The sequence below is a fragment of the Lepidochelys kempii genome, chromosome 2, assembly GCF_965140285.1.
Source record: "Lepidochelys kempii isolate rLepKem1 chromosome 2, rLepKem1.hap1, whole genome shotgun sequence".
NCBI classification, from domain to species: Eukaryota; Metazoa; Chordata; order Testudines; family Cheloniidae; genus Lepidochelys; species Lepidochelys kempii.
In genome coordinates, this window is record NC_136381.1 from 6,981,437 (window position 1) to 7,007,665 (window position 26,229).

The 26,229-nt window shown below is 46.3% G+C and overlaps 1 protein-coding gene across 12 annotated transcripts in view; it reads left to right on the forward strand.

Moving 5' to 3' along the window:
• The window catches only part of TSNARE1 (t-SNARE domain containing 1), a 693,119-nt gene that overhangs the window by 49,662 nt on the left and 617,228 nt on the right, over window positions 1–26,229 (forward strand). For all 12 annotated transcript variants that reach the window (XM_073329996.2, XM_073329995.2, XM_078851414.1 and 9 more), the window contains exon 2: window positions 20,379–20,451. The gene's annotated coding sequence lies outside the window, so the exon portion shown is untranslated. The remainder of the gene's footprint in view (window positions 1–20,378; window positions 20,452–26,229) is intronic.

The following is a 26,229-nucleotide window of genomic DNA, read 5'->3' on the forward strand; positions in this document are numbered from 1 at the left end:
TGAGTTTACCCTGTATAAGCTTTATACAGGATAAAAAGGATTTATTTGGGGTTTGGATCATATTGGGAGCTGCGTGTCTGGGTGCTGGAGACAGGTAACCTGCTGAGCTGTTTTCACTTAAAGCCTGCAGCTTTGGGGGCAGGCCCAGATCTGGCTGTGTGTTGCAGCAGGCTAGCATGTCTGGCTCAACAAGGCAGGGTTCTGGAGTCCCAAGCTGGCAGGGGAAACGGGCTCAGAGGTAATTTCAGCATATCAGGTGACAGTCTCACGGGGATCTCTGTGACTGAACCCATCAAAGATGCTACCAGACTTGGGTCATCAACTGGTTTCCTCTAGGTCATCACAGAGACACCAGATGACGGCAAATTTCAACCCCTACAATGAAAGTTGGAATCACATGGGAGACCTACAGGTGAAAAGGCTGCTATCTCTTCCCATTAGGGATGCGGTTGGGGAAGGCGACTGCATGCTTTAGTACAGTGGTTCTCACTGTGGGGCCCCTATCTGGGGGTGGGAAGGGAGTGCCCTGTATTCAGTCCCCAGTATTGCTCCGCCTCCAGGCCCAGCTTCTCCCTCACTCCCTTTCTGCCCCCCAGACCAGCTCTGTTCGCAGCCTTAGCGCCACTCTGGCCCCAGCCTGGCTCTGCCCTCATTCCCTCTATCCCCAGACCATCTTTGATCTCAGCCGCAGCTCCACTCCATTCCCTGCTCTGCTGTAGTAGCTAGGGCAGGGCACAGGTGAGGTTTAATGTGAACTCCTTTTGACCTTGGGCAAGTTGCTCTTAACCTCTTTGCCTCGATTTTCCCGTCTGTTAGTTGAGAATGATATTCCTTTCCTGCCTTGGAGGGGTGCTGGGGATGAAGAAATGTTTGTGCGGTGCTTTGCAGAGAAATCCCTCTGTAAGAGTCAAGTGCTGTCCCATTGTTACTTCCTGAGCTGCCTGGTTCTTCCAAGTTTATAAAACAAGCAAAGAGGACCTTGAACTACTGCCTCTGGGGAGGTGTTGGAAAGCTGAGGGCAACAGCATGTCGTCTGTCTTGTTCGTTTATCTCCCAGAAGGAAATATTTCCTCTCGTCTCCACAGAATCAAGCTGCAAGATTGTCTTACCCCCACTGCCCCAGTGAATTGGCTGCAAAGGGGCTAACTGTGACAAACTGACCAAGTGGGAACCTGCCTGCCAGCCTGGCTCTGTGACCTTTTCTGACCTGAAACCTTTGAAGAGTCAGTTATGAAATAAGAGCGAGCTCGCCCCCGCCCCCAAGGTCACATGCTTCTCACATAGAGCCGTGCCCCATACTCCGAGTTAGAGGCTGCTCTGACTCCGCTAGCCGTGTGTGGGGAAGAGAGATGACATGACTCGCGCTGTTGATGATAATGGCTTATGTGATCTCACTTCATTATATTTGATTGGAGCACAGAAAGTCCCATCTGTATTCATGAGCCAGTGAGTCTGCAGGGGGTGGGGTGGGGAGAGAAGCAACATTCATCCTTGTTATCAAACCCCATATTCCTTCAGCAGAGGAAAGCAGCTCGGCAGAGTTATGCTGGGGGCTGGTGCACAGCTGTGCATGTGAGGATGGAGCAAGGCTCCGAGGTCATGGGAGAACTCTTCACCTCTGTAGTAAGGGAAAGAAGGGTTAGGGAGCCCCTGTGCTGGCCTGGAAATTTGGGGCTGCTTCACATTATCTGGGACCCCCTGGGATACAAGCCTTTTGCTTTGGAACAGCCTGGGCGAAACAGGTGTTTGTAAAGCTGTGCAATCTTTCCCTCCCACCTTTTCTTTCATAGAGAAGCAGGGAAAGGTGACTCATTCCACCAGCCTACGAGGAAACTTTAATGAAGAAATGCATTAAAAAAAACTCCTCCCATTTGGGGAGGATGGTGCTTCTATTGTCTTCGGTTATGAGATAATAGCAGTCAGGCTGTTACTTTTTATTACTTTATTTTTAATTGTCAATTAGTGAAAATATTTTACTGTCCTCTTCTTGATTAATCTGCTGCCCATGTTGGGATCAGAGCTGAGTATTAAAATCATGATTTGGGTGTGTTTAATTTGCCTTATGTTAATTGTCACATTGTGCTCTGAAAAGCCCTGAGGTGCCTCCGGGCCCAGCTCTGGGAATCTGGATGGGACCCTACTAGAGTCGCAGGGTAGTTGTGAATAGGTGAGCTGTTGCATCACCTTACAACCATATATGCTTCCCAAAAGTAATCGGAGCAAATGTAATGATTCCTCACTGGAAAGGAGATGGTGGAAGATTGGCTTTCTTAGGGTGCTTGGTTTGGGCGTCAAAGCTTTTCATCTCTATATGGCATATTCCCTTCTAACCAAAGTTAGTAGTGACCAAAAAGTTACCATGTAATGGGTGTTGGCTTGTGTGAAATGAATTTTGGAATCCACATCACAAAAATAGCTTATCTGGGACTTGAAAATTTTATCGCACCCCTGCTAGTGCAAGGATTGAAGCCTACTATCCAGGGTGAAACATTTTTTGTGTCACCACTCTTATTTCCTATCTTCCTCCCATTCTCCACCAACTCCCCCCCAGCCCCCCCAAAACAAAAAAAAACCCAACCTGCCCGCCCCACCCCCAAAAAAACAGGTTCTCTCTAATTCAAAGGGATAAACGTTATGTTCTGTATAAATCTGGAGCCCCAGTTCCTCCTTACTGAAAGAGAGGAGGAGCATCCCCTTCATCTCCTGACTGCTCCAATGCGGGTGTATGTCTCCTCTACTCTACCCTTCATTCATCTTTCTGGCTGCTGCAAAGGGTGTGTCCCCTGTGCCCTATTCCTTTCCCAGCCTCTGTTTTGTAGATCCTCGTCCCTAGTGACTTGCTCCACAGACTGCTTCTAATGCTACACACACTGCTGCCAATCAGCAGCACAGTTAAACGGACCTGATTCTGGTCCATTCACTGCTATCTGCAAGATCCTGAATAGCCACATTCACTCTGTTGTAGCTTGGGACAGCTCTGAGCAGCAGCAGAAGCACTGGGTCTATCTGCCTGCAGGTTCATGAAGATAACACTGGCTCTCATAGACGCAGTTCACTTGAAAAGTTGTCATTGTAACTATAAGAGTTAGAAGATATCTAACTGCTACTTCTCCCCTCCTACCTGCCTGTTTTGCTTGTTTAAATGGAAGATTGTATCCTGCAGAAGTGGATGGCTTAGACCCTTACACTCACTACAGAAAGTCTGTCAATCTCCACTGGTGAGTAAACTGCAATCAGACAGTGCTGTCTTCCAGCAGTATACTTCCTTGAAAGAACGACAGTAAGAGAAAACACATTTATTTCACATAACAAAACCTTTTGTCCACAAATGCTTTCCATTCATCATTTTTGGAATTCATATTTAAGGCAGAGAATGTGAGACAGTGCCTAAGTTAAGGGAAACAATATTACACATACCCGAAGAATGTTTATTTTTTATCAGTTTTCAGGAGGAGTTCAGTTTGTGCTATAAAAAGGCTATACTTTGCTTCTGTGCTTTTATACTGGATTCCTTGAAGTTGTAGTGTTATACCTGTAAAACCAGTAAACCCATTAGCTTTCAAGACATCCTATACAGATCAGGAGCAAACGTTGCAGCCTTTGAGACACTGTATATTAGTGTTCAGAACAGTGAGTGGGGAACTGGATGTGAATGTTCAGACAGTGGGTAAATTCTGTCATGCTCTGGGACAACTGGGTCAGTGATTGAAGGGTGTTCTGGCAATATTCAGAATTTCATTTGGCTTTACTCGTTTTTCCCAACTTTAATTTACAAAGGTTTAATGGACCTTGATTGTAGTGTCATAATATAATTTGAGGATGTGAACTGCAGTATTTCTTTACCATAACCTCTGCATTTTGTTCACCTTTATTTAAATACAGAAAGGAAAATGTTTTCAGAGGGGGGTGAGGAGGCGAGAGAAACGGGGGGGGGGGGGGGGGGAGGGTTTGCTCTGAGGTTGACCCCATCCATTTTTATCTCGTTATATGTCATTTTTACCTAATGCTTTTATATTATTTGAACTGTGCTTGGGTTTTAGATTTGATGCAGAGATGAAGTTGCTATAACAACATGATGATTCACATAATTCCAGTGACAATCTGCTGGGGTTTATTTTTCGATCATGAAGGCTTATTTGGTTCTGATGGGGATTTCTACCTGTTTTCAGTTAGTATGCTGCATTGTTTTGCCTATACAATTTTTTGGGGGTTACCACTGCTTATAATAATACCTGCCTGTTATACAGTGCTTTTCATCCCTAGTACTTCACAAAGGAGGTCAGTGTAATTACATTTTACAGATGGAGAAACCAAGGCACAGAGAGAAGTGCCTTGCTCAAGGTCATTTATCAGAGCAGTGGCAGAATAGAACCTAGGCATCCCGAGTTCCAGTCTAGTAATCTATCTACTAGACCAGGCTGCTTCTCCAGTTCCTTCTTGGAGCTGAAACTAAGTTGCTACAGGTTTTGACTTGCTAGTCACTGCCATTTAAAAAAAAACCCCAACCTTTGATTCTCCATTTGGGTCATGGAATCATGAAGATGTAGAGCTGGAAGGGATTCATAGAATCATAGAATATCAGGGTTGGAAGGGACCTCAGAAGGTCATCTAGTCCAACCCCCTGCTCAAAGCAGGACCAATCCCAAATTAAATCATCCCAGTCAGGGCTTTGTCAAGCCTGACCTTAAAAACTTCTAAGGAAGGAGATTCTACCACCTCCCTAGGCAACGCATTCCAGTGTTTCACTGCCCTCCTACTGAAAAAGTTTTTCCTAATATCCAACCTTGCAAGAGGTCATCTAGTGCAGCTCCCTGTGTTGAGGCAGGATTAACCATCCTGGGTGGAGTGTGTGCAACTCATTCTTAAAATCCTCATGATGGGGATTCCACAACCTCCTTAGGTAACCTGTTCTAGTGCTTAACTATCATAGAATCATAGAATATCAGGGTTGGAAGGGACCCCAGAAGGTCATCTAGTCCAACCCCCTGCTCAAAGCAGGACCAATTCCCAGTTAAATCATCCCAGCCAGGGCTTTGTCAAGCCTGACCTTAAAAACCTCGAAGGAAGGAGATTCTACCACCTCCCTAGGTAACTCATTCCAGTGTTTCACCACCCTCTTAGTGAAAAAGTTTTTCCTAATATCCAATCTAAACCTCCCCCACTGCAACTTGAGACCATTACTCCTCGTTCTGTCATCTGCTACCATTGAGAACAGTCTAGAGCCATCCTCCTTGGAACCCCCTTTCAGGTAGTTGAAAGCAGCTATCAAATCCCCCCTCATTCTTCTCTTCTGCAGGCTAAACAATCCCAGCTCCCTCAGCCTCTCCTCATAACTCATATGTTCCAGACCCCTAATCATTTTTGTTGCCCTTCGCTGGACTCTCTCCAATTTATCCACATCCTTCTTGAAGTGTGGGGCCCAAAACTGGACACAGTACTCCAGATGAGGCCTCACCAATGTCGAATAGAGGGGAAAGATCACGTCCCTCGATCTGCTCGCTATGCCCCTACTTATACATCCCAAAATGCCATTGGCCTTCTTGGCAACAAGGGCACACTGCTGACTCATATCCAGCTTCTCGTCCACTGTCACCCCTAGGTCCTTTTCCGCAGAACTGCTGCCTAGCCATTCGGTCCCTAGTCTGTAGCTGTGCATTGGGTTCTTCCGTCCTAAGTGCAGGACCCTGCACTTATCCTTATTGAACCTCATCAGATTCCTTTTGGCCCAATCTTCCAATTGGTCTAGGTCCTTCTGTATCCTATCCCTCCCCTCCAGCGTATCTACCACTCCTCCCAGTTTAGTATCATCCGCAAATTTTCTGAGAGTGCAATCCACACCATCCTCCAGATCATTTATGAAGATATTGAATAAAACCGGCCCCAGGACCGACCCTTGGGGCACTCCACTTGATACCGGCTGCCAACTAGACATGGAGCCATTGATCACTACCCGTTGAGCCCGACAATCTAGCCAGCTTTCTACCCACCTTATAGTGCATTCATCCAGCCCATACTTCCTTAACTTGCTGACAAGAATACTATGGGAGACCGTGTCAAAAGCTTTGCTAAAGTCAAGAAACAATACATCCACTGCTTTCCCTTCATCCACAGAACCAGTAATCTCATCATAAAAGGCGATTAGATTAGTCAGGCATGACCTTCCCTTGGTGAATCCATGCTGGCTGTTCCTGATCACTTTCCTCTCATGCAAGTGCTTCAGGATTGATTCTTTGAGGACCTGCTCCATGATTTTTCCAGGGACTGAGGTGAGGCTGACTGGCCTGTAGTTCCCAGGATCTTCCTTCTTCCCTTTTTTAAAGATTGGCACCACATTAGCCTTTTTCCAGTCATCCGGGACTTCCCCGGTTCGCCACGAGTTTTCAAAGATAATGGCCAGTGGCTCTGCAATCACAGCCGCCAATTCCTTCAGCACTCTCGGATGCAACTCGTCCGGCCCCATGGACTTGTGCACGTCCAGCTTTTCTAAATAGTCCCTAACCGCCTCTATCTCCACAGAGGGCTGGCCATCTCTTCTGCATTTTGTGATGCCCAGCGCAGCAGTCTGGGAGCTGACCTTGTTAGTGAAAACAGAGGCAAAAAAAGCATTGAGTACATTAGCTTTCTCCACATCCTCTGTCACTAGGTTGCCTCCCTCATTCAGTAAGGGGCCCACACATTCCTTGGCTTTCTTCTTGTTGCCAACATACCTGAAGAAACCCTTCTTGTTACTCTTGACATCTCTGGCTAGCTGCAGCTCCAGGTGCGATTTGGCCCTCCTGATAACATTCCTACATGCCCGAGCAATATTTTTATACTCTTCCCTGGTCATATGTCCAACCTTCCACTTCTTGTAAGCTTCTTTTTTATGTTTAAGATCCGCTAGGATTTCACCATTAAGCCAAGCTGGTCGCCTGCCATATTTACTATTCTTTCGACTCATCGGGATGGTTTGTCCCTGTAACCTCAACAGGGATTCCTTGAAATACAGCCAGCTCTCCTGGACTCCTTTCCCCTTCAAGTTAGTCCCCCAGGGGATCCTGGCCATCCGTTCCCTGAGGGAGTCGAAGTCTGCTTTCCTGAAGTCCAGGGTCCGTATCCTGCTGCTTACCTTTCTTCCCTGCGTCAGGATCCTGAACTCAACCAACTCATGGTCACTGCCTCCCAGATTCCCATCCACTTTTGCTTCCCCCACTAATTCTACCCGATTTGTGAGCAGCAGGTCAAGAAAAGCGCCCCCCCTAGTTGGCTCCTCTAGCACTTGCGCCAGGAAATTGTCCCCTACGCTTTCCAAAAACTTCCTGGATTGTCTATGCAGCGCTGTATTGCTCTCCCAGCAGATATCAGGAAAATTAAAGTCACCCATGAGAATCAGGGCATGCGATCTAGTAGCTTCCGTGAGCTGCCGGAAGAAAGCCTCATCCACCTCATCCCCCTGGTCCGGTGGTCTATAGCAGACTCCCACCACTACATCACTCTTGTTGCACACACTTCTAAACTTAATCCAGAGACACTCAGGTTTTTCTGCAGTTTCGTACCGGAGCTCTGAGCAGTCATACTGCTCCCTTACATACAGTGCTACTCCCCCACCTTTTCTGCCCTGCCTGTCCTTCCTGAACAGTTTATAACCATCCATGACAGTACTCCAGTCATGTGAGTTATCCCACCAAGTCTCTGTTATTCCGATCACGTCATAGTTCCTTGACATCACCAGGACCTCCATTTCTCCCTGCTTGTTTCCAAGGCTTTGTGCATTTGTATATAAGCACTTGAGATAACCTGTTGATCGCCCCTCATTCCCAGTATGAGGCAGGAGCCCTCCCCTCACAGACATTCCTGCCTGTGCTTCCTCCCGGTATCCTGCTTTCCCACTTACCTCAGGGCTTTGGTCTCCTTTCCCCGGTGAACCTAGTTTAAAGCCCTCCTCACTAGGTTAGCCAGCCTGCTGGGAAAGATGCTCTTCCCTCTCTTCTTAAGATGGAGCCCGTCTCTGCTCAGCACTCCTCCTTCATGGAACACCATCCCATGGTCAAAGAAACCAAAGCTTTCTCTCCGACACCACCTGCGTAGCCATTTGTTGACTTCCACGATTCGACGCTCCCTACCTAGGCCTTTTCCTTCCACGGGGAGGATGGATGAGAACACCACTTGCGCCTCCAACTCCTTTATCCTTCTTCCTAGAGCCACATAGTCCGCAGTGATCCGCTCAAGGTCATTCTTGGCAGTATCATTGGTGCCCACGTGGAGAAGCAGGAAGGGGTAGCGATCCGAGGGCTTGATGAGTCTCGGCAGTCTCTCCGTCACATCGCGAATCTTAGCCCCTGGCAAGCAGCAGACTTCTCGGTTTTCCCGGTCAGGGCGGCAGATAGATGACTCAGTCCCCCGGAGGAGAGAGTCCCCGACCACCACCACCCGCCTTCTCCTCTTGGGAGTGGTGGTCGTGGAACCCCCAACCTCAGGACAGCGCATCTCATGCCTTCCAACCAGCGGAGTCTCCTTCTGCTTTCTCGCCCCAGACATATCATCTGGTCCACTCTCCGCAACGATACCTGTGGAGAGAACATGAAAGCGGTTAGTTACCTGTGTCTGTGTTACTGGAACCCGGACATTCCGCTTACCTGTTCTGGAGGTCACATGTTGCCAAGCCTTGTAGTTGGAAGGCTTTTTCCTGATCTCTAACATGAATTTCCCTTGGTGCAAGTTAAACCAGTTGCTTCTTGCCCTACCTTCAGTGGACATGGAGAACTGTTGAGCACAGTCCACTTTATAACAGCCATTAACATATTTGAAGACTGTTACCAGGTCCTCCTCCCCAGCTTTACAAGCACCCAGTTCTTGCACCCTTTTTGTTCTCTGTTTGGAGAATCTTCCTCCCAAAGGGGTGGTGTTACAGGGCCCATCCCCCCTGTTCAGAGTGATGTTCCTCCTTATATTCTACTGTCTTAATCTCTGAAGCATCCAGTGGGAAATTGACGGAATCAGTAATGTACCATTGACCAGCCTGAGCATTAAATTAGAGCCTCTTTATCATGTCCAACAAATGAAATCCAGTTGACAATGTAAAAAGGTCCTGGCTTTCTGTCCTGCCTAATTGTGTTGAATTACAATTACATTCTGAAGGGAGAGCCTAAGAGGGGTCAGTGTAGCTTTAGATGGAATAGAAATTTGTAAATGACAAAAGAGGCGAGGGAAGCAGCAGACACGTAGCAGTTAAGGCACTAACAGAAATACACCACACTTTTGTATTATTCAGAGCTGAGTGCTCCGTGCATTAAATTTCTGAGTGTACGTATGCACACTGCTCTTGGTTGTGTTAGTGTTTGGGGGTAATCTGAGTTGAGGAAGCAGCCCCTGGACCAGGAAGTACGCCAGTGGGTGTCACATGGCACTATTAGCCCATCATACAGCAAATGCTTCTGGCAGGGGGTGATCGTTAACATGATGATGTAGCTGTTCTTTCTTGCCTCTGATTTCTGTTGTCCTGTGGTGGTCAGAGCTGTCTGTTGCTGTCTCAGTAAAACCTATGGCAGAGAACACAGTCACTCATGTATCTATTTGTTTTCATGTCTTAGATAAGTGGCTCCTCCCCCCCTTCTTTCTGTCATCCAGAGTTGCACTTGCTCTGCCTTTCTAGTGTGCCTTGGTTGTATGTAGAAGAGATACAACTGATTATGCACCGATTCTCAGAGTCTGCAGAAGGGATAGGCTGACAATCAATCTGAAAAAGAGAAAGATCATGTATTAACCTGTGCCAGGGAAACCCTACACAAAACTGAAAATCGCCATTAGCAACACACAGCTGAGTGCAGTTATAGGCTTCTGCTGTCTTGTCAGTGTATTGTCAAATGATGATACTACAGACAAGGCGCTGACAAGTAGTATCAACAAAGCCAGTTTATTGCTTGGCAGACTATCAGACTGAGTTGGCAGCAACATGGTATTAAGCTTCAAACCAATCTAAAAGTCTATACGTTGTGCTGTTCAACTTACATGGGTGTGAGACCTGGACCTGGGACAGGCATCACATTAAGCTTCTAGATAAATTCAATTTACTACATCTGCGTGCCATGTTCTGCATCAAATAACAGGATAAAGTTACCACTAACGAGGTTCTGGAGCTTAGTTACGTCCCAGGGATCAAAGCCGTGCTCATCGCACCCCCATGACTTTGGGCTGGCCATGTGTTGAGGATGGCCAACACCTGAATGCCAAAGCAGTTGCTGCATGGGGAACTGAAAGTGGGCAACCGCATGTGCGGTGGCTAGAAGAAACACTTTAAGGACACACTGAAGCATCCCTTGAAATGGTGCAACATTGGAGTTGGCAGCTGGGAGTTGTCAGCAACAGATTGACCATGCTGGCGAGCAGTAGTCAACAGTGGGGTTCCCCAGTTGGAGATTAATCACTGTATGGCTCTTGAGGCACAGAGGCTGAATCGTAAACAGTGGCGGACTCAGCAGGCACAGATTATAATCTCTTCTTCGGCATCGAGCTACCTATGCACTTCCTGCAGAAACGACTGCCACTCACCCGTTGGCTTTTTTAGCCTCATCCATACTCACAAGACCTAATACAATCGTCAGGGTCATCTTTGGGCATGCAGGACAACAACATGTGTGCCTTATTGTTGTATTTACGTACCCCAAGTAAAAATACTGCAAAAGTATCAGTACTGAAAAATAGATTCCAGTAAGATATTGATGATATGAGACTGTACCACAGTACCAGACTCAAGGCTGGCAATACAGCTTTTATATTATCATTGTAGGTAGGGCTGGAACATTTAAATGTCCATCTGCCGTTGTTTCCCCCTAGGTGGAGTTTTGATCCCCTGACCAAGCTGACAGTCCAACCTGATTCCAAGTGATCTTATCCCTGGCATGGACTAGAATCCTCCTAGTGTGATATGCTTGACTCTGTGCTGAAGCCGAGGCTGGTAGGAATAACCTGGTTGGAATGCTGCTTCTGATCATGTCTATGCAGATGCTGTGGTGGAAGTGAAGATGCCCTTCTTTCTTCTCTTCCCTTAGAGCTGTGGCATTGCACAGTCTGCTAGCCTTGGCCTGTAACTCCTATTATGGGCACTCCTGCTATCTCCCTGCCCACTGCATCTGTCTCAGTCATCGATAACGTGCTGACCTGAGAGTGGCTAGGCACTGCCATATTGATGGTTGAGGACAAAAGGTGGTTATGTCTTACCAAGCCATTGATGGGGCTCTTTTGGCAGTAGGGTAAATTCTCCTCTGAGTTATGTGAACCCTTTAACATCCCAAGGTAGACTGATGAAATGGGTGTCTGGCTACGATGGTGATGGGGGTGCCTTGATCTCAAACTGGAAGAGGTAATTGTTTGTGGAAATAGCGTAACCACTACTCACACCTCCAGTCCCACCCCAGAAATATAGGTCCCGAGTGTGGGAAGCTGAGCGCACTGAGCCAGAAAGTATCTGGAATAGTCCCATGCTTGTTGGAGAGGGCATGATACCATGAGCTAACCTGGAGGAATTCTCAACCTTGTGGACAGTGAACTTACCTGGAACAATCTGTTTTAGAGACTCCAACAGCAGTGTGAAAGAAAATTTGGTCAGCATAGCAGGGTCATGGAGGTGCCAGAGAGGGCCTGTATACCAGCCAGCTGCTGGGGCATGAAAGTGAAATGAGGGGAGGAATGTAAGGGTAGGAGGCAGGGATTTCCCTACACCCCCCCATGGGGGTGTTTACCCCCCACCCCGAATTTCCCCAACACTCCTCCCCCCCAGTTTTGTGAACTAGTTACATGCAGTGTTGCCAATTTAGTGATTGTTTGGAAATTTTGAATTGAAACTGAAACATTAATACACACTTTAAAAGCATATAATGTGTATCATAAAATACGTGTATCTGAAAAAGTGTAATAGATTTGAAAAGTATGAACATCGACTAGCTTCCTTATACAGCTGTTGTTTTTTATGACCATGTCAGTGCATTCATTTCGGTGATGTTGGCCAACCTAATACTTTCAAATTATGATTTGTTAACAAAGTCTAAATGAGCTCTCCCTGACAGCTAGTGATGAGCTGGGGGTTGGGGGGAAAGGCTTCAGGACCAGATTGTATTTACACTCACGCCTAACCTACCTAGGTATCCACCAAATAGAGCTGTGTTGCCCAAGTAATAGATTTTGGCTGGGGTTGGGTTACAAATCATTTGAATGCGGGGGGGTGGGTAAAGAAATGTTGTTGTTCCTATTGTATGAGTAAAGGGCAGTAGAATTGTACTTAGCCTGTGCTGATTGAGGGCATCAAGAGAGAGGGTGGGGGCAGGTGTTTTGCTTGCTGGTCTGCCTGATCACAAGTACAATTTGACCTGTCCCTCTCCACTGTTTAAAGACAGAACTGATTAGGCGCCATAGATAGTCTTTTGTTGTGTTAAGTGATCACTACAGCTGAAATCACTGATAATCAGGTCTAAGTTCTTAGACCTGCTGTGGGACAGTGTTTCTGTGGAAGAGACGGCCCAGCCTGCACTAGCAGCGAGGTTCCCCCGCTGAGAGCTCAGCTGAAATCACTTGAGAGCTGGGTAGAACCTCAAGAGACCAGGTCGCAGAGGTCACAGTTGCAGGTGGCAGCAGAAGGTGACTGTGCAGGCCATTGGCAACAGAGCAATGGAGTGAACGGTGGCACAACAAAAAACAGTGGCCAGAGCGAACAGTGAGCAGCTGGAGGAACGAGCAAGGTGCCTTCTTGCCCCCCACCTGGGAGGTGAACTCATATGAAAGCACCTCTGAACTCTGAGTTTCCACTGACCAAGGACAACACCGGTGAGTGTTAATGAGGCTGTTAAGAATGCTGGAGACACAGCATAGTTCATGCAAACAAACATGGCTGTGGCATCATACTTTCTATAGTGACAAAGTTCCTGCTCTACCTTGGTGGGTTTTGCACTTATTGGCGGATTTGCTCGCCTTGGAGCTTCACGGTAGCCCGCAGCTTGGTCGTTTTTCTGAACCCACAGTCCAGGTCGACTCCTCCTGTGTCTGACCAGGAGTTGGGAGGATTTGGGGGGAACCCGGGCCCCCCTCTACTCCAGGTTCCAGCCCAGGGTCCTGTGGAATGCAGCTGTCTAGAGTGCCTCCTGGAACAGCTGTGCGACAGCTACAACTCCCTGGGCGACTTTCCCCTGGCCTCCTCCCAACACCTTCTTTATCCTCACCACAGGACCTTCCTCCTGGTGTGTGATAATGCTTGTACACCTCAGTCCTCCAACAGTCCGCGTTCTCACTCTCAGCTCCTAGTGCCTCTTGCTTCCAGCTCCTCACACACACACCACAAACTGAAGTGAGCTCCTATTTAAAACCCAGGTGCCCTGATTAGCCTGCCTTAATTGATTCTAGCAGCTTCTTGATTGGCTGCAGGTGTTCTAATCAGCCTGTCTTAATTGTCGTCCAGAAGGTTCCTGATTGTTCTGGAACCTTCCCTGTTACCTTACCCAGGGAAAAGGGACCTACTTAGCCTGGGGCTAATATATCTGCCTTCTATTACTCTTTTGTAGCCATCTGGCCCGACCCTGTCACGCTATTTAGGCAAGAGATACCACACACTACAAACTGGAGGCCAATGTTAAGTGCATTGTCACTTGTTCATCCTGAATTTGAACACTGATTTCAAACAAGACCAGCAAATGCTCACTATCTTTCTGCAAGAAACTCAACTGACTGGCTAGATGTATGTGGTGCAACAGTGAAAAACTCAACAGTTGAAAAAGTGAAGAACTCTCTCACCACATTCAAAAAATTTGCATACATGGCTGATGAATGCACCAATGCAAATGGTCATCAAGTATTAAGTCATTGTGTACGTTATCTTGATGTCAGTTGTAGGCCAGTACATGCATTTCTAGATGTTCAAGTTATAGAAGACTGATTGGCTGCATCTGTGACAACCCACATCTTAGAAGAGTTAAATGCTTGTCAGTTGGACCCCTGACAGATGGCTGCTTGTGCATTTGATGGAGCTGCAAACTTCTCTGGAAGACATGGTGGAGCCCAAGCTTTGCTCAGAGAAAAATGTAAGCCTAGTCTCTCCTATACACACTACAGAGGCCGTCTACTCCAACTAGCATTAGTACGAGCTGCAGACTCTTCAAAAGACATTAAAAAAGCTATAAATTTAATGTATTCATTATATTCTTTTTTCAGCAAGATTCCAGAAGACTGAATATCTTGGAAAATATAGAAGATACACTGGGACTGCAGTTCAAATTAGTCCAACCTGGGAAAATCCTCTGGCTTTCTCATGAGTGATCCTTGGCTGTTGCCTTAAAATTACTCCAGCCATTATTACTGGCTCTGGAAAGTATCTACCAAGCTGGGATGGATCTAAGTAGTGAGGCTGGTGGATTACTTTTGCTACTATGTTCAGAGAAGACTATTGCCATTCTCTCTCTTGTAAGTCTACTGTTGAAACCACTTGGGTCATTAAACAATGCCATCCAGGCATCTGCTACAACAGTAGTAGATCTTTGTCCAGCAATAGAAGCTACATTTGGATCAATCAGGGAGCTATCTATTGAAAAAGTACTGGAAGAAGGAAAGACTTCAGTCCGGAAGTTGATTAATGAAGGCATTTATATTGAATCCTTAAGCGAAGAGGACAAGAAGTGTTTGTTAAGACAACTGAAAAAGTACACAGACTTGATTCTTAAAAATCTACAACAGCGACTTCTAGATTCTACTCAACGTCTACATAGCTTTTACAGATCCCTGTCTTTTGGGGGGAGGGATAGCTCAGTGGTTTGAGCATTGGCCTGCTAAACCCAGGGTTGTGAGTTCAATCCTTGAGGGGGCCATTTGGGATCTGGGGCAAAAATTGGGGATTGGTCCTGCTTTGAGCAGGGGGTTGGACTAGATGACCTCCTGAGGTCCCTTCCAACCCTGATATTCTATGATTCTGTAAAACACCGACAGTTGAGTGGAGTGAGGCACTACCAGCAATGGGGCTGCCATGTGCTCAGGACAGAATAGAGAATTTGAACCCAGAGTGGAATATCATACGACGAATGAATGAAGATTTGACTTCAACTTCCTTTTTATCATCACTAGTGGCTCGACCCGATCTTTATGCTCTGTTTCCTGGGCTGAAAGAAGTAGGAATTCATCTCTTGCTACTCCCAGTCACAACAGCTACACTTGAGTGTTCTTTTTCATCACTGAGTAGAATTTGTGTTTTGAAAGAAGTCTCCTTCTGCCTGATCATGTGAATGAACTAATGAGCATATCAATTCAAGGAATGGAAGTACCGGACACACGAGAAGCCACCAAAGATGAATGCATTGCATTCAAGAAGTTCATTAACAGAGTTGTGCAAAATTATAACAAGAAACCAAGAAGGATGTAGATGTTGTGCTCCATAGAAGGCTTGAGTAGCCAATTTTAATTTGCGTGGTGATTTTAAAATCTAATAAAATGGTCATGAAACATTTTTCAGTTTTTTACTATGGTGCCATTATTTACTATGGTGCCATACAGCCCACCTTCACCCTCATGGTCTCACCCCTTTTTCCCCCTCCACCCCCCCATAAATTTGAACACCACCACCTAATTTCAATTCTTGAGGAAAACACTGGTAGGAGGTGTAAATAGTTTCTGAACAAGTGATTCATAGCTGGAGATTGAGTGTCTTGAAGTTAAGTGCCATGAGCCAGCATGTGCCCTGACTCTTGCTCCCACAGTGCTAATGATGTCTGCTGGAGTTGCAGAGGGTGAAAGGGTAGGCATAGTCTGGCCAATTGCATGCAGTGGTGGTGTTCTGTTCTTGGGGATCAGTGTTACAACTTGGCCCTGCGCCCCAGTGTATGGTCACTACTCCGTTGGATCCCACATGCTTCCAAGCCACCTGGGTCTGGGCAGTCTAGTCACTTCATCTAACTCTGGGACCCTAGGCTCAAACTGTGTTTGTGGCTGGTAGAGCCAGGGAGCTAACACTCATCAGGCACAGGCAAGCCTTCCTCACAGTCAGGGCAGGTGGTAGCGAGGTGCCTTATAACCCTGGGTAGCCCTTGGAAACGTCATATCTGGGTTCAAGTCCCTGCTTTGCCACAGACTTCCTGGGAGACCTTGGGCAAGACACTTAGCCTCTTTGTGCCCCAGTTCTTCAACTGTAACATGGGGATAATAGCACTGCCCTGCCTCAAAGGGGTCTTGTGAGGACAAATACATTCAAGACTGTGAGGTGCTCAGATGATCCTGTTATGGGGGCCAGATAAGTACCTGTGGTAGGCAGTGGAAATTCAAATAGATTTTTAAAATTCCTTTCTTCAGTAATCGAAGGTGTTGTTATTGACACAGGTAAAAATCGCTATATTTTACATCTTACATATCGCTATATTTTACATCTTACATTTTACATATCTTGGCAGTGTGTCTGTGTGTGCCCCAGAGGCAACTTACGTGTGAGGAGGGTTGCTATATTTCTGCCAGGTATGGCTCTTGTGGCAAGTCAGGAGAATTCCAGTAGAACACACCAGGTAATATTCTAGACGGCAGCCTTGTTGAACATGGTCTGACTAATCAAGGAGGAAGCTGTGTCCCCCTTGTGTGACTTCTCTATTAGTATTGTGTTTCTGTGAGTCTGAATGGCATTTTCATTTATAAGGGAGGGGATAAAGGAAAGCTGCCCACTTCCTGTGGGTCAAGCACATAACTCAGCAGGAGAACTGCTCATAAAACTGCATCATCATTACCAAGCCCTTGAGGATTTTTGCACCAGTGACTTCAGTGTGGCCTGATCTCTGAAATGCATCAGCTACTTTTGTTTTTCTGAATGCAGTGACAATTCCTCTACCAACAGAGATTGATATCCTGTCTCCTCCAGTGACTGGAGGCTTCAGGTGAAGCCCAGACCCATAATACTCCTCTGCTAACTGGGTGAATATACCTTGGGTTCCGAACATGGATGATTTCTTTCTGGCCCTCAGCTGGTGAGCCACGTAGACCCTGAAGCATGAGGATTGACCCTCTTTCTCGTTGCCGTCCCAGCATGTGTCACTGCGGATAGGCGCAGATTCTCCGCCGGTGTAAGTTCATCATAGCTCTGTTGTCGTCAATAGAGCTGGTCTGCTGTAATCCAGCAGAGGATTCAGTCTGCTGTTCTTAAAGTGTTTTGTCCTTTTTGTGACTTTCAGTAAGATGCCTCCATTGCATCCTGCCCTAACAAGTTCTTTGAGCCTGACTTTTCAGAGCTGATGGGCATCCACAGCCCTTACTATTGTCAGCTGGGATTGTGGGTGCTCAGCACTTTTGAAAATCAGACCTGTCCCTTTCAAAAAATGTATTTACTTCTATCTTATTAGGGTCCCAGGGTGATCTCTCCTTTCAAGGACTCTGTATAACTCACTCTGCTTGGGAATTACCAACATCCTGTATTTCATTAATTAAACTGCACTTGCGATTTCTACCCTCTTGGCCGCCCCCCGCCCCTTCCCTTTCATGTCTGACCCTCTTACTAGGCTGAGCTCTTAAGGCTTCTGTCGTATAATATACTAGCTCTTATCCTATTCTCATCACTGTCTATGTGGGCATCTTCCAGTTGCACATTAAGCAATGTGACTAACATCTGTTGTGGGTGGCTCGTTCTCTCTCTCATCTTTTCATGAAGGGGAGAGTTGTGTGTGCAGGGGTGTGTTTTGTTTGGGTTAGTTGGGTTTTCATTTTAAATGTATCTGCTCTCGTGTGTTAGAGAAGGCAGGTTGGTGAAGCGTGCCTTGGAGAAGAAGGTGGGGACGTTTGTCTGGGCCTGTTTTCTCGTGAGTTTGTTCCATAGTCTTGAACCAGTCCCTGAGAAAGTTCTGTCTCCTGCACAGATGAGCTTTACCCTTATGTTGGAAGGTTCCATTGTCTGAGGAACAAAGTTTTTGCCTGTGGTTTTTACCCTGGAGCGTCAGGTAATCTTTTAGGTATGCTGGGCCCACTCCATTGGTACATTTTGAAGCTAAAGGACTGAGACCATGACTCACTGTTCTATGGCAAGCCAGTTTAGTGAGCGCAGGACAGGTATGGTGTACTCATGGCATCCAGTGTTGCTGAGCAGACATGCTGCAGTGTTCTGTACTAGTTGGAGTTTCCTGAGGGCTGATAACCACATGCCTAGGTTTGTAGCATTGCTGGAGTCCAGATGGGAGGTGACAAAAGTGCGTATACGTGAGGCCAGGTCATCCTTTCCCAGGAGGAGGTGAAGTTTCCTAGCCAATGGGAGATGATAGAAAGCATGATTAGCAGATGTTGCTTTGAGAATGTCTAGTATCGGTGAAGGATTACAGGAGAACTCAGAAGTTATGGCCTGAATGGACCATTTGTGGATGTGTATCTTCAACCGAAGGAGACTACACAGTGGCCGCAAACTGTTCAAAATGCTTTCCTTTGCCCACCAGTATCCCTTCTGTCTTGGTTGGTTTCATCCTCAACAAGCTGTTTTTCATCATCTATGAGCTTATCTCATCCAACTGGGCCATGCTGGGGGTACTGGGGTTATGTGTAGTGAGAAATAAACTGTGTGTCCCCTGCACATTCCTGGCAGCTGTGTCTATCTTGTCTGACTAGTTCTCCGACTGGCTGCATGTAGATGTGGAATAGGACCGGAGAAGGATTGTGGTGTGGGTGCCGTTTCCCATCTTTACTCCTTAGGTATGTCCCGCCAGGAAGGACTCAAACCATGTTAGCACATTCCCATGTTACCCCTGCTACCACTGTAAGGCAAAACAGCAGTGTCTGGTGGACAACAGTGTTGACTGCAGCACATAGCTCCAGGGAGATGAGAATAGATGTCTGCCAGGATGAGGCCTCGGCTGTGCCAATCACGAATAGCATCGGTTACTCATGACTAGGGCCCTACCAAATTTGTGGCCATGAAAAATGTGTCAGGAACCATGAAATCTGGTCTTTCGTGTGCTTTTACCCGATACTATCCAGATTTCATGGGGAAGACCAGCGTTTCTCAAATTGGGGGTCCCGACCCAAAAGGGAGTTGTGTGTGGGAGGTCCACACAATGTTATTTTAGGGGGGTCATGGTATTGCCACCTTTACTTCTGTGTTGACTTCAGAGCTGGGCAGCCAGAGAGTGACGGCTGCTGACTGAGGGCCCAGCTCTGCAGTCAGCCGTGCAGAAGTAAGGGTGGCGACACCATACCAGGCTGTCCTAACTTCTGCGCTGGTGCTAGCAGGAAGCTGTCTTCAGAGTGAGTGTGTGTGTGTGTGTGTGTGTGTGTTTGTGAGTTTATATAAATATAAGCTAGTGTGGTATTGATTACTGTAAAATTTAAAATGGAAAGAGCATTGGACTTGGGGAGGTTGTTCAGTATATGGACCAGAATCACCAAAGATGTTGCAAATCACTAAACTTTGGATTTGAATAAGTAAAGGACATTGCTATTCATTATTAATCAAACATGGGAATTGGGATAGTTATCACGTAAAGACTTTTCATTTCTGATAACAGATTGATGGCTAACGGGCAAAGGCATTTATTAGTATTTTCCAATTAAATCCATGAAAAATAGTTCTTACAGCTATTGCAAGGGACCGTGGCATGTTAAGGACCCTCTGTTTACTGATGCAAAAGGCCATCTATTGTAGTCCATTTGCTTGAGGATAAAAGTGTTGGCAGCATGTAGCCGCAGCACGCTATTGGATCTCTCAGAAACTGGTCAGTACCTGGCTGATACGAGACCACAGGAGAATCTGGTGGGAGACCTTCCGAGTGGTTGATTAGATAGTGCCTTTCCTTCTTTATCAGCACCCCACCAGCATTAGTAGTTTTGTGCTTCTGAAGGTTCCATTGTTTGGATGAGAGAGAACTGAAGTCCTGGTAAGGTGCCAAAAAACCTTGGCCAGTGCTTATAGTGGGAATCATCTGGGGCATGATCCAATGGGACTATTCACATGCTTAAAGCTACACATGTTCTGAAGTGCTGCACCAGGGTCACCATGGTCGGTACCTGGCAGGATTGAGGCCCTAAAGAAACCAGGCCCTTCCTTAAAAGCGATTGGTGGAAGTCGAGAAATCACTTGAGTTTTGTCCCTCACCCCTCAATACATAAATACACCTGGTAATCTGGAAGATTTCTAAATCCCTTAACTCCTTCATTTGTTTCCTTATCTTTAAAATGAGGATAACCCTCATTATCTCAGAGAAGTTCTGATTAATGTGTGTAACGTGTGATGTGAGCGATAAGTGTTGCTTGGTTTTGTGCTCAGTCGTGATCTGCAGCCCAAAGTACATGAGATGTTCCTGGAATCCAGAAGTCAAAGACATAGAGCAGCTGTGAAAGTATCTGTGTCTGAAAGCAGGGAACGTGGCATATTTCCCTCCACCCCAACACCACTCAGCAATCTCTGTCTTTCGTTCCAGATTGCACAGGATTCTTGTCTGACGGGGAGAACAGAATACAAGCAACTCTACAGGACCGTGTTTCCAATATAAGGTAAGGGGGAAAGGTCTTGTCTATGGTTGGCGAGGTTGGTGTGAGTTGGGAGGTGGTGGAAATCTTGGACACTGGTTGCACAGTCACGAACATCTTGCACATTTGGCCATAAAGGATGGGTTGGTTTTGGTTCTTCATCATGCATATTTAGAGGCACAGCACTCTCTCTTTGGCTCAGGGTTTGCACAATGGGGCTGTGGTCTGTTGAAATATTAGGCTCCGAAACAAGGTCTGTCCAGGTAGACGTTCTGTTCCCTGCAAGGCTCCCCACAGGCTCCAGGTAATGTTATTTTGAAGATGTTAAGCTGTGTCTAAACTAAGTGGCATTTCAAATCATGTTAGTTAACGTTATGAAAAAAACACCAGTTTACTCAGTCTGACCAGACTCTCAGCCATACTTGTCTCCCTCCTACTCCTGCATTCTTGTTGTCCCTACCACCTGACATAGCCCACCCTACAGGTCACTAGCTAGCAGAAGTGGGTCAAATGCCGCACCCCTGCCTGCTGATCCTGGTGTGGGCTCTGCCTGTAGGACGTGCATCTCATAGATCCTGTCTTAGTCTGCCCCAGAGTGGAGATGAGTCGTGTTCAGAGTGCATTTTAGTCTTGTCCCAGAGGGTGTATTCTACAGGATGTGTTTCCAAATGCATTTCCAAATGTTTTTTACACTAGCTGGCTGATTCCTTCTGCTGCATTTCATTGGTAATGTATGTCCATTGGCCAATGTTTTGAAATTCGGTTGCTTGAAGCTGAGCACCTAAAGTCAGCTGGAGCTACAGGTGCTCAGGAGCTCTGAAAGTCAGGTCCCTCAAATATAGACTTTGTGGGTGAACAATTAAGTTACCCCTGTGTGAAAAGTTTTGCCATTGGGCTTAAGTGTGTTGTGAAATGGAAACTTACGTGTAAAGTGCTCTAAGAGATGCCCTGATTTATGGTCTGTGGCTCTGCAGGTGTGTCGACTTGCACTTGCTAGGTCCATGCCACTCCAGTGTGTTCAAACCACTATCCTAACACTGGAAGACTGCGTGCTTGCTAAAGTTACCTGGCTGGGCACTTGCCATCTGCTTCACCAGCACATTTCACAATGAATAACTCCATTCTTGGCCGAGGGAGCACAAGCAAAGATGCATTCAGTGTGTACATAACTTTTCCTATAATCGCTGCTTTGTTCTCCCTTGCTTCCAGAATTCCTACACTTCAAGTTGTAGGAGGCAGCCCTTGATTTACATAGCTGCCTTTTTCGTTAAGTAGCTTGGGCTAGTAACTAGCTAGTAACTGTGTGTTTCAGAGTTAGATCCCATAACTCCAGCATTGATAGGAGGGAGAGTAGGGTTTTGAATGGCTGTTTTTGCAGCCTGAATCCAGTCTTAACTTTAATGTAAATGATTTGTTCACTATCTGACCTGAGAGTTAGTGACCCTTTACCAATCACACTGCTCTGCAGCCTTGGTTTGCCTTTCTTTGTTCCTTGGGAAGTGTGTGCAGGTTTGGGTTATTTTAGGGTTTGTTTTAGGACTCTTAGTCAGTTTGTCGGTGCCACTCTATTTTCTGCAACTTTACAGCAGGGATGTGGGAGCTGTAGACGGACTCCTGGTTTGATATCAGGAAAGCGGCTCCGTTCTGTATGAACGCTAATGGGCATAGAGACTTCAGCTCCCTGGTCTATCCAGGTTGGCTGGTCAGGGTAAGGGAAGCTTGCAATGTTGTTGCTCCTCCTCTGTGGATAGAGAATTTCACTGTCCAGGGCTGTCCTCCTAGCACCAATTTTGCCTAAAAAACAAATGTAAAGATCTAGCATTCTAAAGCGTCAGATCGCAGCCTGTCCCGGCAAGAGATGTACAAATCACTTTCCCTTTTGTTGTGTAACTAGCTACCCCTGAAAAACAAATTTCCCTGTGTGGGCTCTCCCACTGGGTTGGTAATTCTCCAGTTCTGACTTGTTTTGGTACAAAATTTCCTTTGCAGGCTGAGGATTGAAAACTAGGTCATGCTGGAATGTGGCCTTGAGGAGTTGTAACTAACCCCTTTGCACTCGCTGTAGACAAGCACATTGTGTTTAACATTGCAGACTTTTAGCAGTCAAGGGAATTAACCATTGGAGCAGTTTATCTAGGGATGTGCTGGAGCCTCCATTGCTTGGAGTCATTAAATCAGTATGCTGCAACTTGACCAGACGTTACGGGCTTGATGCAAGAATCACTGGGTGAAATTCCCCGGTCTGCGTTATACAGGAGGTTGGACTACGTGATCGTAATGGTCCCTTGTACCTTTAAATTCTGTGCGTCATGTCAACTGGGATTGGGCCGTGGTTTACCTACACTAGGCTGATGTGATGTTAAATGTGACAGCCTGTCTGCACAGACTGCAGTTGTGTGTAGTATCGTGTGCCCTGAGAGGGCTTGTTTACCCATCCTGTTGTGTGCCCGTTTCTATGGTATCTGAGCACATTCTGATACTTGCTGCTCACACTGTGCCTGTCTGCTCTGGGCATTGCAGTGGAAGCCATGTTCAAGGTTCAGCCACCCACTCAGTGGGTCAAGGACATGAGGAATGCATACAGGAACTTGTGGGAGGTTGTTCGGAGGTGGGAGGGGAGTTGCTCAAAGGCTGAGGGTGTTCTCATCCATGGCTTTGCCTCTGCCCAGGGCTCTGCAGGGGGCAGCAGCCGGGATTCAGCATGCCCCTATAGTTTGAGACTGTCTCTCGACAACCCCTGCTTGGATGTTTACCTGTTGAAAACACCCTTCAGAGCAAAACTAAAGATTCAAAATAGAAAGATGTCTCGTGGTTCAGGGATTCTGAATATATCTAAATCTGAGTTGATGGTGTCCCTTTGAATCCTACCTAATTCAGCAGGGTTTAGGTCGCCATACTGGTAACCTTGCCCGACCTGGGACTGACACAGAGTGACCTCTGATTAAGCCAGATGAGTGTCAGACTGCTTTGCAGTGGGATTTGTAGCTTTCTTCCACACAGCTGCATTGTGTGATGCTTACCCTGCTGATAGACTTCAAACTTGTTTTCTTTTTAACTTTGATACATTACCAAAGGAATGGTACAAGAACTAGGGATCACCCAATGAAATTAATAGGCAGCAGGTTTAAAACAAACAAAAGGAAGTATTTCTTCACACAACGCACAGTCAACCTGTGGAACTCATTGCCAGAGGATGTTGTGAAGGCCAAGACTATAACACGGTTCAAAAAAGAACTAGATAAATTCATGGAGGATAGGTCCATTAGCTATTAGCTGGGATGGGCGGGGATGGTGTCCCTAGCCTCTGTTTGCTAGAAGTTGGGAATGGGCGATGGGGATGGATCACTCAATGATTACCTGTTCTGTTCATTCGCCCTAGGACACCTGGCATTGGCCACTGTTGGAAGACAGGATACTGAGCTAGATGGACCTTTGGTCTGACCCAGTGTGGCCATTCTTATGTTCTTTTGTAGGTTGTGTACTGGCTGCTCTTACCTCTTTTAGACTGAAGCATGCTGGCACGGAGTTCATGTTTTACTGCAGCATGCTCAAAATATTGCCCTCTTCCAGAGCATGCTAAAATAAATGAAAAACTTGAGACAAAAGCCATGCTCTGCATCTGACCTCATTGCCATGTGTTTCATGTTCATGATCTCTTTTTCAGAGTAGCAGCCGTGTTAGTTTGTATCCGCAAAAAGAAAAGGAGTACTTGTGGCACCTTAGAGACTAACAAATGATCTTTGTGTGTGTTTGTGAATTAAGCCACTCACATTCACGGCTAGTGAGGTAGTATCAGAATCTCTCTTTTATAGATAGGACAACTAAGGAATGGAAAGGTTTCTTGCACCAAATCATACAGCAGCTCTGTCGCAGAACTCAAACTTCCTGACTCGCAGTTTTAACCACCAGATCATTCCTCTGTCACCACTGCTACATCCTCAGAGCTGGCCAGTATATTCCCACTCTTCGTGGGACTAGTTCCCTAGACGGTATTTCAAAAGCACTGTAGGATCTTTGGGTGCATGTTGGTGCTTGCCGATATTGTGTTCTTTACAATATTCCTTGGGATATTTTTAATTAAAAATGTGATGCCACCAAATGGCCGAATTGTGTGTTGCTGCGTTCCCTCTGCTGCGCCTAGTTCCTGCGATGTGCTTCCCTGTGTTTTAAACATGCATAATTGCAGTTAAATAAAATAATCACCATCCCCCTGGGAATAAGTGTGGGACCATTCCTAACAAAAATGTCTGGAGAGCGAACAAAATGGACTTGACTGTCCAGTTTGGTAGGACTTCTCTTCACTGTTCTAATTCTCTCTGGCCTTTAAGGAGATGCTGCCATAAGCTGTCTAAATTGTATCTCTTTTTAAAATATTTTCTCTCTTAATTCTTTGAAATAACCATCTGGAAGCTGGAAAATGCCACGTCGTTCTGCACCAGCTTGGATGACTCGCTTTCTCATTTGGGTAACTTTATTTTAGACTTCCCGCTGTTTCTGGCAAAGCTCAAAATTATTGTGGCTTAAAAACGTCCTTGTTTGAGTATAAGCTTTGATGCCTCCGCTCTGGGAGGTAGTGTAAACTGCTGTTGCAGCAGAGGGTGCAGGCGAGCACAGAGGTGCCTGCCTCAGTTTGCTGACTGAGATTATCTCTGCAACGTTGGAGGTAAAATGTAAAGGAGCTGGTCATCCTGTTCTCTGGGGTGATTCATTGGTCTGTAGCTAACACCAACTAGTATCCCATCTTGTGCTTTGTCTGCTAGGAGGTCGATCCATGAAGCATTCAAGATAATTTTCTTTGCTGTGTTATTAGTGACTCGGAAACAGGTAATGCCATATTGGACATAGAGTGCCACTCCCCCTCCCCTTTTGCCCACTCAGTCCTTCCTAAACAGTTATAACCATTGATTGTAACATTCCATTCATGCATATCATCCCACCACATTCCAGTAATACCAACTAGATTGAATTTATGCTCATAAATGATTAATTCCAGTTCTTCTTGTTTATTACCCAGGCTCCTAGCAGTGATGTATAGGCAATTAAAGAATTACTTCTCTTCCTGACTTTTGGTTTGTTGGTTAGTTTTTTTTCCTCAACATCTTAATTTTGGTGTGTAATAAATAAGTTCTCATATGTTCCCCCTTTTTACCCTCCGCTTTTGTTATTAGTTTAACGCCCTCCTGATTGCTCTAGGCTGCCTGCCCTCAAGGAGATTGCCTCCCCCTCAGTAGAAGGGGAACCACTCCAAACTATACAGCCCTGATAGAAGGGGGACCAATGTTTCACAGAACCCACACCCTCTGCCCTACACCACTTACCTAGCCAGCGGTTCGCTTCCAGAAGCTTCTCTCTCCCTTCGCTCATGGGACAGGAAGGATCTCAGAGAAGATTGTTTGGACATTATTCTTCTTCAGTACGCTTCTGAGTTCCCTGAAGTCATCTATTAGCTTTGAGAGATACTTCTCATGTTATATATCCCTGTCTGTGGGAAAAGAGGGGTGCTGAGGGAAGGGCGAATTTGTTTTGATGAATGGCAAGGGGCATACAGGACAATGGAAAGCTTGTCATTGCTAAGGGCAAACCTTGGATATCGTTGTCTAAAAGATCTAGTCAAACTCACCCAAACGTTGTGGGCTCAATGCTGGAATCACTGAATGAAGTGCTATGGCCCGTGCTATGCAGGTGGTTGGACCAGACTGTAGTGATATCTTGTGGCCTTGAAAACATCTGAGGCTGTGAAAACATGTCTTCTCCCCAGCCTTCTCCTGCTGTGCTGTGGTCTGCTACACCAGTGTGGACTTG